A 14848-nucleotide genomic window follows, 5' to 3' on the forward strand; every position below is an offset into this window, starting at 1 on the left:
TCTTGATTCGATCTCACGGTGCTGCCGGCTCTCGGTCCCGAGCCGACAAGGCGCGGCTCCATCCACGGCGGCATCGCCGGCCACTTCCTCTACGGCGCCGCTCCCTCGGCGGAGACGTCCACATCAGTAGGACCTGCTGCTGCTTTAGCTCTCGCCCGCGCTGCTGCTCTGCTCTTGCTCTCGGTCCCCTGCCTGGTCTGCTCTTGCTATTGCTCTTGCTCGCGCTGCTGCTCTCGCTCTTACTCTTGCTTGCGATGCTGCTCCGATTTAGCTACACTTCACTCTGATGCCACCGGGGTGAAGGAAGAACCAACCGCAGCGGGGACGGCGGCTCGCCGGAGAGGTACCTGTGACGCCCCGAGACCGATGCGCCAGGTGTCTTCCAGTTATTTGCCGTCGTTGCCATGTCATTTGCTTGCATGTTGCATCTTATCATGTCATCATGTGCATTGCATCATCATGTTTTAAAACTTGCATTAGCCAGGGTTCCCCCAGTTCCGTCCGTTGTCCGTTCTGAGCCCAGACACACTTGCACGCGCCCGCGACATGTCCGAAATAGTATTTTATAAGTGGCCGGAAAATGTTCTCGGAATGGGATGAGAGTTGACGTGTGGTCTTATTATAGTGTAGATAGACCGCCTGTCAAGTATCATCGCATTCGGAGATCGTTTGATGCTCCAACGGATAACTATAGCGGCAGTATAGCCGGTCTAACGTCGGACATTTTTGGTCTCCGGAAACCGTGCCGGACTGCGTCTCTCCCCTCTTCTCTTAGACCAACCCGCTCTTCACAATCCACCAGACCCAACCTAACCTCTCTCGTCAGCCCGCGGCCCTCCTCGCGCGCGCATCCAAAAGTTGTCCCGAACCCGACCCGGACTGTCGCCACCGTTGTGTCCGGGTCATCCCCAAACGTCTACAAAATATCATCGTTTTATTTATTGGGCTCCTTAGCATATTTATTATCGTCCGTCGTATTTCGATCCGATGATCCAAATCCGTCTCTTTTCGTCTACATGCTATATATAGCCCCTAACCCTAAATTCCAGGGACCTTGTCCCATCCATCCAATCCCCACGCCGCCGCCACTCCTTTTGTTTTCAGCGCGGAGCCAATCAGCTTCTTCCTCCCAGATCCCCTCCTCCCTCGATCCATCCGCCGTCCTACCTCCTCGCCTCATTGTCCCTGTGCCCGCAGCATCGGGGCAGAAGCCCTTGCGCCCGAGCCTCGCGACCCTGCAGGCCGTGCCCTCCGACGACCCCGCCGGCGGCGACCAGGACCAGGACCGGCCTCGTCCCCTTCTCCTCCCACGTCTTTCCCTTCCTCCCCGTTTTGTTTTTTCTCTGAAACTCTTTCCCTCGTTGAACAGAGGACAGGCGCTGCCTTCATCAGCTCCGTCCGCACGCCACCTCGTCGGGCCGTTCGCCTCCACCGCCCGGATCCGCCGCCGCGCCGTCCCGGAGCCCCGCGTCCAAGTCCTGTGCCCCCACGACCTCGCTGCAGTTCGGCGCCGCCGCAAGTCCACGTTGTCGTCGGCCTCTGCTTCCCCTACAACAGTTCGAGCGCCTCCCTGCATTGACCGACCAGCCTAGGCTCGTCCATGGCCGCCCTCGTCGCCGCTGCCTGCCTCGCCTCCTGCCGAGCGCCTCCCTCGCCTGCGGCCTCCTCCTCGTCACCCCGCGCCTTCCCGAGAGCCTCCTCCGCCTCGACTAGCGCCGTCCCGTCTGCGCCTCCTCCTCTGCTTCGCCTGGAGACGCCGAGCCCTGAACCTGTCGCTGCGTTTCCTTCTGAACGAGCAGATCAGCGCTCGCCCGCGCGTTGACCACGCACCCGTGGACCATGAGGCCTCGATCGCCTCCAGCCAAGCCGCTTAGGCCCAGCTCCATCCCCCGTCGGGCCGAGCTGCGATTTGGCCTTTCTCCCCACCGGCGCCAAGGCCCCTCAGGCTCAGCCCAACTTCTGCTACAGCCTCTTCCCAACTGGGCCTCAGCCCAATGTGAGCCACCCCAGCGCCCCACCTTTTTTTTCTTTTTTTCTTCTCTGTTGGGCCCTGTTCCAGATCCGGCCCGTGTATGTTTTTTTTAGGATCTGCGATTTAATTATTTTCTGGAGTTTGTAGTTTTACAGTTTAACCCTTCATCTTCATGCATATCATATCTCACAAATGGTGCATCTTATGTAAAAACTTTAAATATGAAACTTGCTTAGATTTTTGTGTAGTTTCATAATATGTCCTTTTCATTCATGTCTAAAATGTTTAAATTGCTGTTTGTTTAAATTTGCTCCTATGTCATGCTAAAATGATTTAATTCATAACTAAATAACCGTAGCTCGGATTTTAACAAACTTTATATGTAAATGGGGTGGAAAAATGCCTAGTTTAACATGGTGACATTGCTTTGCATGTTAAATAACTCTAAAATTGTGTTTAGGGCAGAACAGTACCAAATCTATAATATGCTCATGAGGATTTTCCGGACTTGTTGTTTTGTTGTTCCGGCCTCATTTAAACTTGCCTAGATAGGTGGTTTTCTTTTGCTTCACCCCTTGCCATGTTAATCAACATTTAATATTGTTGGGTACATAACAAGATCGAACTAAATAACTTGAATGTGGTGTTTCGTCAATATGCAACGGAGTTGCATGTTGAGCTCCACTAAATTTGTAGGATTGTTTGTGCATTTTGCCATGCCATGCTTCATTAAACCGGACATGCATCATATTTGTTGTGCATCATGCCATGTTGTTGTAGCGGTTGTTTACTATGTTGTGTGCTTCTTTCCGGTGTTGCTTCTTCGGGTTGGATCCGGTAACGTCGTGTTGTGAGGATTCGTTCGACTACGTCCGTTTGTCTTCTTCATGGACTCGTTCTTCTTTCTTGCGGGATTTCAGGCAAGATGACCATACCCTCGAAATCACTTCTATCTTTGCTTGCTAGTTGCTCGTTCTTTTGCTATGCCTATGCTGCGATACCTACCACTTGCTTATTATGCCTCCCAAATTGTTAAGCCAAGCCTCTAACCCACCTTGTCCTAGCAAACCATTGTTTGGCTATGTTACCGCTTTGCTCAGCCCCTCTTATAGCGTTGCTAGTTGCAGGTGAAGATTGGAGTTGTTCCATGTTGGAACATGGCTATTTTGTTGGGATATCACAATATCTCTTATTTAATTAATGCATCTATATACTTGGTAAAGGGTGGAAGGCTCGGCCTTATGCTTGGTGTTTTGTTCCACTCTTGCCGCCCTAGTTTCCATCATATCGGTATTATGTTCCCGGATTTTGCGTTCCTTACACGGTTGGGTTATAATGGGAACCCCTTGACAGTTCGCTTTGAATAAAACTCCTCCAGCAAGGCGCAACCTTGGTTTTACCATTCGCCACCTAGCCTTTTTCCCTTGGGAGTCGCGCATCCCGAGGGTCATCTTTATTTTAACCCCCCGGGCCAGTGCTTGTCTAAGTGTTGGTCCAAATTAGAGCCCCTTGCAGTGCCACCTCCGGGAAACTCGAGGGCTGATTTTAGTTGTACGGATTGCTTATCCGGTGTTGCCCTGAGAATGAGATATGTGCAGTTCCTATCGGAATGTCGGCGCATCGGGTGGTCTTGCTGGACTTGTTTTACCATTGCCGAGGATGTCTTGTAACCGGGATGCCGAGTCTGATCGGATTGTCTTAGGAGAAGGAATATCCTTCGTTGACCGTGAGAGCTTGTGATGGGCTAAGTTGGGACACCCCTGCAGGGATATGATCTTTCGAAAGCCATACCCGCGGTTACGGGCAGATGGGAATTTGTTAATGTTCGGTTGTAGAAAACCTGAAGTTTATCTTAATTAAAATACATCAACCGCGTGTGTAACCGTGATGGTCTCTTTCCGGCGGAGTCCGGGAAGTGAACATGGTGTTCGAGTTATGTTTGGCGTAGGTTGTTCTAGGATCACTTCTTTATCATAGTTGTTCGACCGTGCTTTTGACTTCTCTTCTCGCTCTCATTTGCGTATGTTAGCCACCATATATGCTAGTCGCTTGCTGCAGCTCCACCTCATACCTTTTACCCTTCCTATAAGCTTAAGTAGTCTTGATCGCGAGGGTGTGAGATTGCTGAGTCCCCGTGAATCATAGATACTTCCAAAACCAGCTCAAGGAGGAGCTCGATGAAGATCCGTTTCTAGTTGATCAGTAGTGGAGCCCAGTTGGGACGATCGGGGATCTGTGTAGCTTTTGGGGTAGTCTTCTTTTATTTTGGTTCCATAGTCGGACCTTGAGTGTATCTGGATGATGTAATGCTTTATTCATGTAATTGTGTGAAGTGATGATTGTAAGCCAACTATGTATCTCTTTCCCTTACGTATTACATGGGTTGTGTGAAGATTACCTCACTTGCGACATTGCTTTCAATGCGGTTATGCCTCTAAGTCGTGCTTCGACACGTGGGAGATATAGCCGCATCAAGGGCGTTACAGTACCCCACTATCTATTTTAGGGTTCAGGATGGGGGCGGTGGTCGCCGGCGGTGGCGGGGCGTTGGCGGGGCGGTGGCGTGGGGATCGCCGGAGAAAAAGCTCGGCACAGGGGGGCCTAGAGGGATGGCTGGGGCGGCGGCAGACCGGCGGTGGGGAGTATTTTCGGGGCGGGCGGGGCGGCACACTGCCGGCCGCGGGCAGCGGGGGGCTGCTGTTTGGCCGGCTCAGGGGGGTGGAGGTTGAAGATGAACTGCAGGCCCTTGATTTCGTATCCAATGGCTGCAAAATCGACTGACCAGAGATGAAAAGGTCAGTCGACCGACGTGTAGCCTCACCTTGCTAGTGCGTTCAGTTTCGACAGCAAAATTCAGTTTCGACAGCAAAATTCAGTTTCAACAGTTAAGTTCAGTTTTGACAGTTAAGTTCAGTTTCGACAGTTAAATTCAGTTTCGGCAGTTAAGTTCAGAGATGAGCGGCTGATGTATTTTACATCTAGCACTTTGTGGTTATGTATTTTATGTCATGTATTGGAGATGCTATTAGAATTCCACTCATGTTAATGTTGTTCGTTGTCTCTCTTGTCCTGCTTCAGCCTCGGCGTCGTACAACTCACCGGAGCTGCTCCAACAACGAAACCCTCCATCACAGTGAAGCAGTACCTTGGGCTCCATCTCCAGGCGCCTAAGATCTTCTTCCCCTCCTCCGACAGCCAAGTCAGCCGGAGCATCCTCACCGGCCAACCCAATCACGCTGAGATCGACATGGCTTCGCCAAAGAGGTTGTATACTTGTTGCATCTCTTTTTTACTCTACATGTTATATATATTGTCCACTTAGCACTCGTAGTAACGGGAAATACGATTATTTTATCCTACTACATGACAAGCAGTGAGGTACCAGGCAACTTAGCTATCCGTGATGGACTCTCTTGAATGCCATCATTATTTATCTCTGCGTGTTTGAGCTGTGCATTTGTCGATGGGCCTGGGAGTTGAGCTAGTATGGCAGTGGCCTGGGTCCAAAGTAATAGAAGTAGCACAAAGACATTTTTTTAGTGTAGGATTTTCCTTGCTCAAGCCTGCCTACTAGAATCGCCAGTGCTTGAAAGGAAAAGTGAATGAAAAACATCGGAATTGGAAAGTTTCCTATGGTACTACTTTTCATGAATTTGGTGCAAAGGAATGGAGCAAAGGAAAACTGTAGGATTTGTTCCTTTAGTGTCTCCTTGAAAGAAAAACCGTAGGAATTCTAATTTCCACTTCTCCTCCTTTTCATATTCCTATTCATCAAGCACAAGACTAAGAGATAGTAGCATAATAGCATTATAACCGTACATTTTCTTGTGGTTTGACTTCATCTCACCATGCTTTTTCGCATCCTGTGATCTTCCAATTTTGTGAATCAAACACCCAGATTGGCAGAAATCCTGTGATTTTAAATTCTCTGTTTTGCACGTGCATTCCTATCCTATTCCTGTCTATTTCCTATCCCTACATTGTTAGAATCCTCAAATTCAAACAAGCCCTTACTCAATTACTTTTGTTACATATATGTGTCAAAGAAAACCTTGTGTGGTTTGTCCTGCTCCTGCGGCCCTGTGTTCCACCCCAGCTCAGCTGCTCCAACGACGGAAGGGTTCACCACAGCAGGGATCTGCTCTCCAGACTGTCTTTCGCCGCCTCAGATCTTCTTCCCCGCCGCCGGTAGCCACAACAATTGCATTACCATCATCAACTGAGCAGATGACCTTGAGGACTACACGGGTCCGCAAGAGAGGTCGCACTCTTCCGTGTCTGCTTACGTTATGCGTCGCTTAATATGATGACATGCTACATTATCATCGTGTTCACCTATTAGACTCCAAGTCAAGTCCAAACTAATGCTGAAACTTGAGTTTTTAAATGGTTGTTGGGTACATATTGGGGCAGCAATCAGTACTATCTGTCTACTATTTGGTTAATCTCCGGTGTCTAGTTGGGTGCAAACAAACATTAAAGGAGCCATTATCTGTATTTTTAACTAAAACTATTATCTACCTGCTATCATTGGTTTTGGGTCTATCCACAGTTTGCTACCATCACTCTGGATTTGTGCATGCACTCCTGTCAGGACCCCGATTCCAAGTCGCATCGATCTAGTCGGTAACACCTCATATCACTTTGCGGCCTCACGCACGGTATTCCCACAGGTGTTGCCTTACCATGGCCCGGGACCGTTTGCGCCTTTTGGCTCACGTATATGATAGTGTCACTAGCATCCATATGACAAAGAACCCGGGCCGACATGACTAGTCGTGAACCCAAAGTGGCACTAACTTACGGGGACAGGCATACATGAATCAACATCGAGCATGTCGGTCAGCAGCGTGCGAATCCGGGCTGTAGCACTGGGCTAACAGGACTCCGGTGAACCGGGCTGTAGCAGGCTAGACAGGACTCCGGATGTCACCGTGTGAAATTTCCCCGAAGGGACAGACACCAGAACGAAGTGAATCACATGCCGGCTAGTTAAGTGTTCTGGAGTAGTAGTGCTGGGCTAGCAAGACTCCGGTGAACCGGGCTGTAGCGGACTACTATGGCTCATGGAAGCACAAGACTACATTTCCCCATAAGAGAGGCTACCAAGGATAAACAACTAGGTTGTCGGATCCCACACATACCAAGCATTTCAATCATACACACAATATGCTCAATATGTGCAATACAACATGGCATCACAACAAGACTCTACGACTCAGAGTATTTATTCATTAGGCTCCGAGGAGCGAGATATTACAAGCATGGGTCTCATGACCCAACATACAGAGCATACAAGCAACAAGCACATGCGGAAGCTTAACATGTCTGAGTACAGACTTCTACAAATGAAAAAGGCTGAGAAGCCTGACTATCTACAAGACCCTCCCAAGGATACAAGATCGTAGCTGAGGTAACAGGCTAAACGTCGAAGTCCACGTGGAACTACTAGCGAGACTGAATTCTCTCTGCAAAACATAGAATAGGCAAACGTGAGTACAAATGTACCCAGCAAGACTTACATCAGAACTAGCTACATATGCATCAGTATCAACAAAGGGGTGGTGGAGTTTAACTGCAGCAAGCCAGCTTTGACTCGGTGGCTATCCTGAACTATGACTGCAAGTAACTCTTTTGAGGTGGCGCACACGAGTCCACAAATTCACCATATCAACACACCACTATGGATCCGCTCCCACCTCCCCGCGAGAACGCCATCCATAGAACTCACACTTATCTTGCGCATTTTAGAGTATCCACTTTCACTTGTCTATGAACTATGCAAGGGGTCCAAGTTTCCATATCTGAGGAATCCGGCTATTCGAATAGATAATGATAACCCTGCAGGGGTGTACTTCTTCACACACGCTCTCGCCACTTACCACCATGTACACATCGTGTATCTCGGCAACCTTCAAGCGGAAGCCTGGCGAGGGAGTCGGCCACGACCTGACTAACCAACAAGTCTCTAGTCCAGGTTTATCGCCTATTCGGGTTCCATCCGCAAGGAGATCCGGCCGGGGTGTCGCTCACGACCCCAAACGATGTGAGCAGGGTTCCCAAGCCCACCATCCGGGTGCCACTTGGTACATCGGGCCACTGTGCCTAGTCTGCCCCAAGCCCACCTGTACCGGGTGCCACTTGGTAGACTACTAACACTACCTACAAACACCAGAAACTAGTTGCAACTCCTGGACAGAGATCGAGTTGATTAATAAGTCGAGAGGGGTCAAGTTACCGGAACCCAATGTGTGGTAGTAACTGTTCATGGATCACAAACACAGAACTCGGTTCCTAAGAACGGCTGAAATGAGACAACCCACCATGTACTCCTACATGGCCTCTCACCGCTACCTTTACCAAATCGTGTTCACACACTTAGCTCTCAACGGTAGGACATGTTCACCACGTTCCAATTCATTCCCAATGAATCAGACATGACTCAACTCTAAGCAGTAGTAGGCATGACAACAAGCATGAACGAGTAGGCACATTAGGGCTCAAAACAATTCCTACTCATGCTAGTGGGTTTCATCTATTTATTGTGGCAATGACAGGTCATGCAGAGGAAAGGGGTTCAACTACCGCAGTATGTAACAGTTGAATCGTTGTTGTCCTAATGCAGTAAAAGAGAGCAGGAGCGAGAGAGTGGGATTGTATCGGAATGAACAAGGTGGTTTTGCTTGCCTGGCACTTCTGAAGATAGTATAGCTCTTCATCAGTGTCATCAATCACATCGTCGAAACCACGTCTACTGAGAGGGGACAAACACCGGCAAACAAGGAAGAACACAATCAATGGAATGCAACAATATGATGTATGATCATGACATGGCAACATGCTGGTGTTTGGGCTAATGCAATAGAAAGTCATTTTAATTGAAGTGGAATTCAAAACTACATCAAATTCCAACTCCAAACCTATTATGAAATTTGCCCTAATCATGTTTCATCCTAAACAGTGAGGTTAACTTTCTCAAACATGCATGAAAATGGTACAGATGGATTCCTTGAATTTTTCTGATAATTTTTCATATATAAATTATTTCATTTGGAGTTATAGATAATTTTCTATGATTTTTAGAAGTTTTGGGCATTTTCTGGAATTTCCTGAATAAACTTAAATCCAGAAAATGATTTATAGCGTCAGCATTAGGTCATGCTGACGTCAGCAGGTCAACAGGAGCCGTCCAGGTCAAACATGACAAGTGGGTCCCACTGGTCAGTGTCACGGTGCTAGTTAGGGTCACTGACATGTGGACCCAGTCAATGGCCACGTCAGCATGGTCAATGCTGACGCGTGGGGCCACTGTGATTAGTTAATACTAAGCAGAAACTAATCTAGGTTTAATTAGTTAGTGGGGCCCTATTTTCAGTGTCGCTAGGTGTTGACTAAGTGCGTCATTAGCCCTAACTAATCTGCCATGTCACCCTCGCCGGAGTTACGCCGGCAGCGACCAAGACGTGACGGAGGTGCACTGGAGTGGCTCGGGTTTCTTGCTCCGTGTGCGTCTAGAGGCGGGGGTAGGTGGTCTCCGCCGGCGGCGGTTCGAGCCGGCGTGGACCAATACGGCGGCGGCAACGACTAGTGCGGCGGCCGGAGTTCGTACAACGACGAGATCGGCGCTACGGTGGACGAATGGAGCAGCGGTTGGTCGAGTTAGGATCCTAGGGTCGCCCTGAGCACGTTAGGGTGCTCGGCTGCAAGCTTGCGTGGCCGTGGTCACGGCTGCGACATGGCCGGCGGAGCCAACCTCTCGGCCATGATGGCCATTGCGGTTGCAGGAAGCAAACGAGCAAGCGGAGAGAGGGGTTCGACGCAGGGGCTCACAGTGGACACATAGAGTAGATCAGCGGGATCGGGGAGGCATTGGAGACGGTGAATCGGACGGCGGCATCCGGCGGCCGTGGTCGGGGAAGAAGGCCACAGGCGTCGTCTTGGGGCCGACCTGGCTCGTGTAGCTCGGCGAGGAGGGAGAAGAGGTTGCGGCGGAGTCTCTGAGAGCATCGGCGAGGAGAGGCAGTGGCTGTGGCCACGGCGGTGCTCGTCGGTGGCGACGGCTGCGTTCGGTGGTGCTGCGCGAGAGAGCAGAGGAGGGGAAGAGGTCCAGGGGGAGAGTGAGAGGGATCGGGGGGTGCGTGTCGACGTTCCAGGGCGTCCAGAGGGAGGAGGGGGCCAGCCAGGCAGGGAGGAGGTGGCCGCACGGCAGTGCGCGCGCGTCGGGCACACGCCTCGCCTACTGGCGCGAGGTGGAAGACGACGTGGCGGGGGTAGGTGGGCTGGACCAGGTAGGTGGGCTGCCAGGTGGGTGCGGGTAAGAGGCCCGGTGGCCTTTCGTTTTTCTTTTGTTTCTGTTTTTCTATTTTGTTTTTATGTTTTTTTGTTTTGCCACTGTTTAAACTCAAAACAAATTCAAATCAGTGCCAAAACTTTCTGTAAATACCTATGTGGCTTATATGGACTTTTCCAAATGCACACAAATATTTTTGATACATTTGAAAATATATTCTATATATTAGGAATATAAATTCAAATTCAAATACAATATGATTTAATTTCACTGCCCAAAATATTCCTTAAATATGTTCAATATTTTTGGTTTGGATCCAAAGCCTTGCCAAAATTAGCAAACATTGATGAAGGGTACTTTGGTTCATTGAAAGCATTTTTTAAGCTGGGCCTATTTGGATTTCAAAGTGCTAGGGTTTGATCACCCCCATTTCAAATTTCCATGAAAGTTAAACATGATGCAAACACTAGGCAGCACCAAAAGCTAAGGATGTGACAACTCCTTACATAATCTCACTATGTTTTATTCTTATGCATGCCAGTTATTGTACACAATGGAACTGATCATGTAGAGCAAAAGAGACGAGCCTTGCGTGGCAATAAAATTTCATGCAGACGTCGTTCCATGGTGGGCACAAAGGCAGCCCCCCTCCACCCATTTCAGATCGTAATCAAGAGGAAGATAACTGTTATGAGGGGGATTCAGAAGGAGAAGACCACTCCTATTTACCCCATGAGGTCTTCGCTCTAACTTGGCATGCTGATGTTGGTAATATCATGCATATGGTGCCTTGCATTGCTTACTGTATACATTAAAGATGTCATCTGCTTAGTTTAGACATGCTTTGTGTCAATGCCATCTGTTTAGTTTCTTTATCGTATATGTGAATCATGCAATGCCATCTTGTCTAGCCAGGCATCATATATGTGAATTTTGCAATGCCACCCTGGTTAGCCAGTCATCTTATATGTGAATTATATCATGCCATCATTTTTTATTACGTGTTAAATTGGTCAACAATTTTAGTACATTCAATTATTCTTCCTGTACATCAGCTATTTGGCACGGTCATGGAAAAAAATCTGGAGTGGAAACAAGGTCTTCAGAGCAGACAATGCTATCTGACGAAGTGCATGTCTTGCTGGTTACCGATAGGTCCTCAGAGGAGGATTCAGAGACAGATGACCAGTCATATTCCTCCCCCCCTCGAGGTGCATGCCCTAACTTGGCAGGGTTATGTTGCTCATATCGTGCGTATGGTATCTTGCATTGCTATGTCATTTGCTTAGTTTAGACATGCTTTGTGTGAATGCCACCTGTTTAGTGTCTAATTACCATATATGTGAATTATGCAGTGCCATCTTGTTGCAAGACATTATATATGTGAATTATGCAATGTTATCTTGTTGCAAGGCATTATGTATGTGAATTATGCAATGCCATGCTGTTTAGGCAAACGTCATATATGTGAATTATATCATGCCGTCCTTTTTTTGTATTTCTCATTGCTTTTGTCGACAATGTTTGTATATTCAACTGCTCTTCCTGTGCATCAGTCATTTGAATTGGTGATGGAGAAATCTGGAGTGAAAACAAGGTCTTCAGAGCAGACATGCTACCTGCTGAAGCAGATATCTTGCTGGTTACAGATAGCTCTTCAGAGGAGGATTCAGAGGCAGATGACCAGTCCTATTATTCCCCTGAGGTGTATGCTCAAACTTGGCAGGGTTATATTACTCATATAATGCATATGTTGTATTGCAATGCTTAGTTTCTACATCATATACACAATATTGAATGCCATCTCCTTAGTTGACACATCATATATGCGATTGCCCTCTGCTCACTTCCTTAGTATATAAATCATATATTTGAATTATGTCATGCCATGATGTTTACATAGACAGCATGTATCTGAATTATGGCATGCCAACCCATTTTCTAAAGACATAACATAGTTATATCATCTCATCCTATTTACATAGTCATCATATTTAAATTATGTCATTCTATCCATGAATTATATCATGCCATCATGTTTCCATCGACGTCATGTTTGTGATTTATGGCATGCCAACCACTTTAATAGACACATCGTATAATTATATCATGTCATCCTGTTTACATAGTCATCATATTTTGAAGTATGTCATTCTATCCTGTTTAGTTAGCTATCATACATGTGAAATTGTATCATGCTATCCTGTTTAATTAGCCATCATATATGTGAAATTATGTCCTGCTATTCTGTTTGCTTAGACAACATAAATGTGAATTATTTCATGCCCTGTTTTCTTCCCTACTATCCATTGCACCTGTCTATCTTACAATGTCTGTACATTCAATTACTTTTCTTGTTTATCAGCCATTTCAATTGGAGGGAGTAATGGCAGTATCTGTGGGAGTAAAAACACGGTCTTCAGAAAAGATCGTGCTACCTGTCGATGCAGATAGAACCACGGTTGTACCTGCCCAAGAACCAGCCCCACCACACATAACCCACACTCATGCAGATTGTACCCCTACCCAATTGGACAGAGAACCAGCTACACCCCTTCTAACCCCAACCCCAGCAGATAGACACCCAGTTCCCGTTGACACAACACCGTCTCCACCACAGAGCACCCAAACACGAGTAGTTAGTAAGGCAACTGCAGTGCCCAAATCACGAGGACCACCACTCCGAACCTGAAGTCAACGCTTAAAGCAGAAGAAGAATTGTTCTCAGGTCAGGTTCCGTAGCTATGGTTCATACTACTTTGCTCTTGCATCACTTTATTTACTGATACCAACTAATTTCAAATTTGAAGGATGCAATTGAAACTCCAATGGCGCAACAGGTATGTTTTAAACCTGTTTCTTCAACGTGTTTGGCTGTTTGCTGTTGTAACTTGCTCTATGTTGATTTCAGTTTCAATTGAATAAACAGTTATGTTCTCATGCCATGCACATTACACGTGTTGTTATTGCTGTGTAGTTTCCCACACTTATATTCTGTCTATGCTGCTTTCTGTTAAATAGATATGATTCGAACTGTATCTATCTTGATTTGGCAACATAAACTAGAATGATATAGACCATACAGTGACCATACTACATAGATATATGTTTGTTTCATGCTGTTATCCTGTCCACCTTGCTACTGAACTGGTTTACCAAAGTGAGTTTCATATACTACATTGTAAACCTGAGATGTGTTTGTTTCTCTTTTAGAACACGGATAAAATATTGGAGAAGAGTACCCTGTTATGCAATGGTAAAGGAAGTAATGCAGATAAGGTTCAAGATAGTGAGACATCCCTGTTGGTCTCCAAGAAAGCTGATAAAAACTATATTCAAGACACTGAGACAACCCCAAAGTCCTGTCTTGATGTAGTGTTCGAGTTACTGGCTACCACTGCTGGCACCAGCTCTTCGAACTCATTGCCTGAATCAGTTCGGCTTCTTGACTCTCAACTTCAAGTTGAAAGACATCGATCAGATGTTATGCGACAGGAAACCGAAGGACTGAGGAAGTCCTTGCAGAATTCAAATGCATACTTTCTGGTGCAACAGCAAGCGTTGGAGGACTTAAGCGCCAAACAAGAGAAAGTTAATAAGCTTTCTAAGCATCTTGCCAGCATTATGGGTACCCAGGATATTGTTTCTTGAGCTCTTCTGAAGTGGTTTCAGTTCTGGACTTGTTTTGCTACGGCGTTTATATGCTGCCGTGTTCCCTATATTTGCACTGGTGGCGAACTTTGATGCCCAGTGGATGTAATATGTGTAATAGCCGTGATAGCCTAGTATAAGTTGCTTGCTTATTTATTTCCTTGTTGTCTTGTTTATTTGTTTGCTTGTAGTCTGTGCAGTTCTTTTTTCTGTGGTTTGCTAGTGGCTGCAATAACCTATTTTTTAAAACTAGGCCACAATAACCATGGGCTAATATTTACTGTAGTGACACTGGGCCTCCTACGGGCCGTAGAAACAATGGGCCTTCTATGGGACATATAAACAGTGGGCCTTCTACGGGCCATAGAAACAGTGGGCCTTCTACGGGCCGTAGAAACAATGGGCCTTCTACGGGCCGTATCATCAATGGGCCTTCTACGGGTCGTATCATAAATGGGCCTTATACGGGCCGTATGATCGATTGGCCAAACATGGGCCAAACAGACCACATTCTGGCCGTAAATGGGCTAGAGTTGGAATCGTCCATCCATGGGCTGACCATAACGGACCATCGTTAATAGGCCGTATTTGCTAACGCTATGAAAACGGCCCAACGTATTAACGGACCACAAACGGGCCGACTGTAACCACAGGCTGAATTTGGCCCACAAGCAGAAAATGACAATAACGGGCCGTAAGTAAACGAATGCTGGAAATGAGCCCAAGAATAAATGGGCTCTGAGAAGGCCGAAAGATAACATGGGCTGGAGACGGCCCAACGGAATAACGGGCCGTTAATGGGTATAAAGTGATACACTGTTCATTACGGGCTCACCACGGGCCGTTAATGGGTGTAAAGTGATACACTGTTCATTACGGGCCAGTTTCACCACGAGCCGTTAATAGGCCAAGAGTTACATAGGGCCTCATATGGG

General features: G+C 47.2%; 1 long non-coding RNA gene across 2 annotated transcripts; it reads left to right on the plus strand.

Annotated features, from left to right (window-relative positions):
* Window positions 1-1055: 1055 nt before the first annotated feature.
* LOC147979171 (uncharacterized) lies at window positions 1056-14089 on the plus strand. Of its 2 annotated transcripts, XR_015618572.1 has the most exons (9): window positions 1056-2892; window positions 5051-5236; window positions 6019-6233; window positions 10804-10999; window positions 11318-11473; window positions 11819-11967; window positions 12628-12990; window positions 13073-13102; window positions 13476-14089. It is a non-coding gene; the product is annotated as an uncharacterized LOC147979171 (long non-coding RNA). The 2 variants fall into 2 exon arrangements; XR_015618571.1 differs by lacking the exon at window positions 6019-6233.
* Window positions 14090-14848: the final 759 nt, after the last annotated feature.

Source organism: Triticum urartu, chromosome 3A (assembly GCF_056163025.1).
Source record: "Triticum urartu cultivar PI428250 chromosome 3A, HENAU_Tu73, whole genome shotgun sequence".
NCBI classification, from domain to species: domain Eukaryota; kingdom Viridiplantae; phylum Streptophyta; class Magnoliopsida; order Poales; family Poaceae; genus Triticum; species Triticum urartu.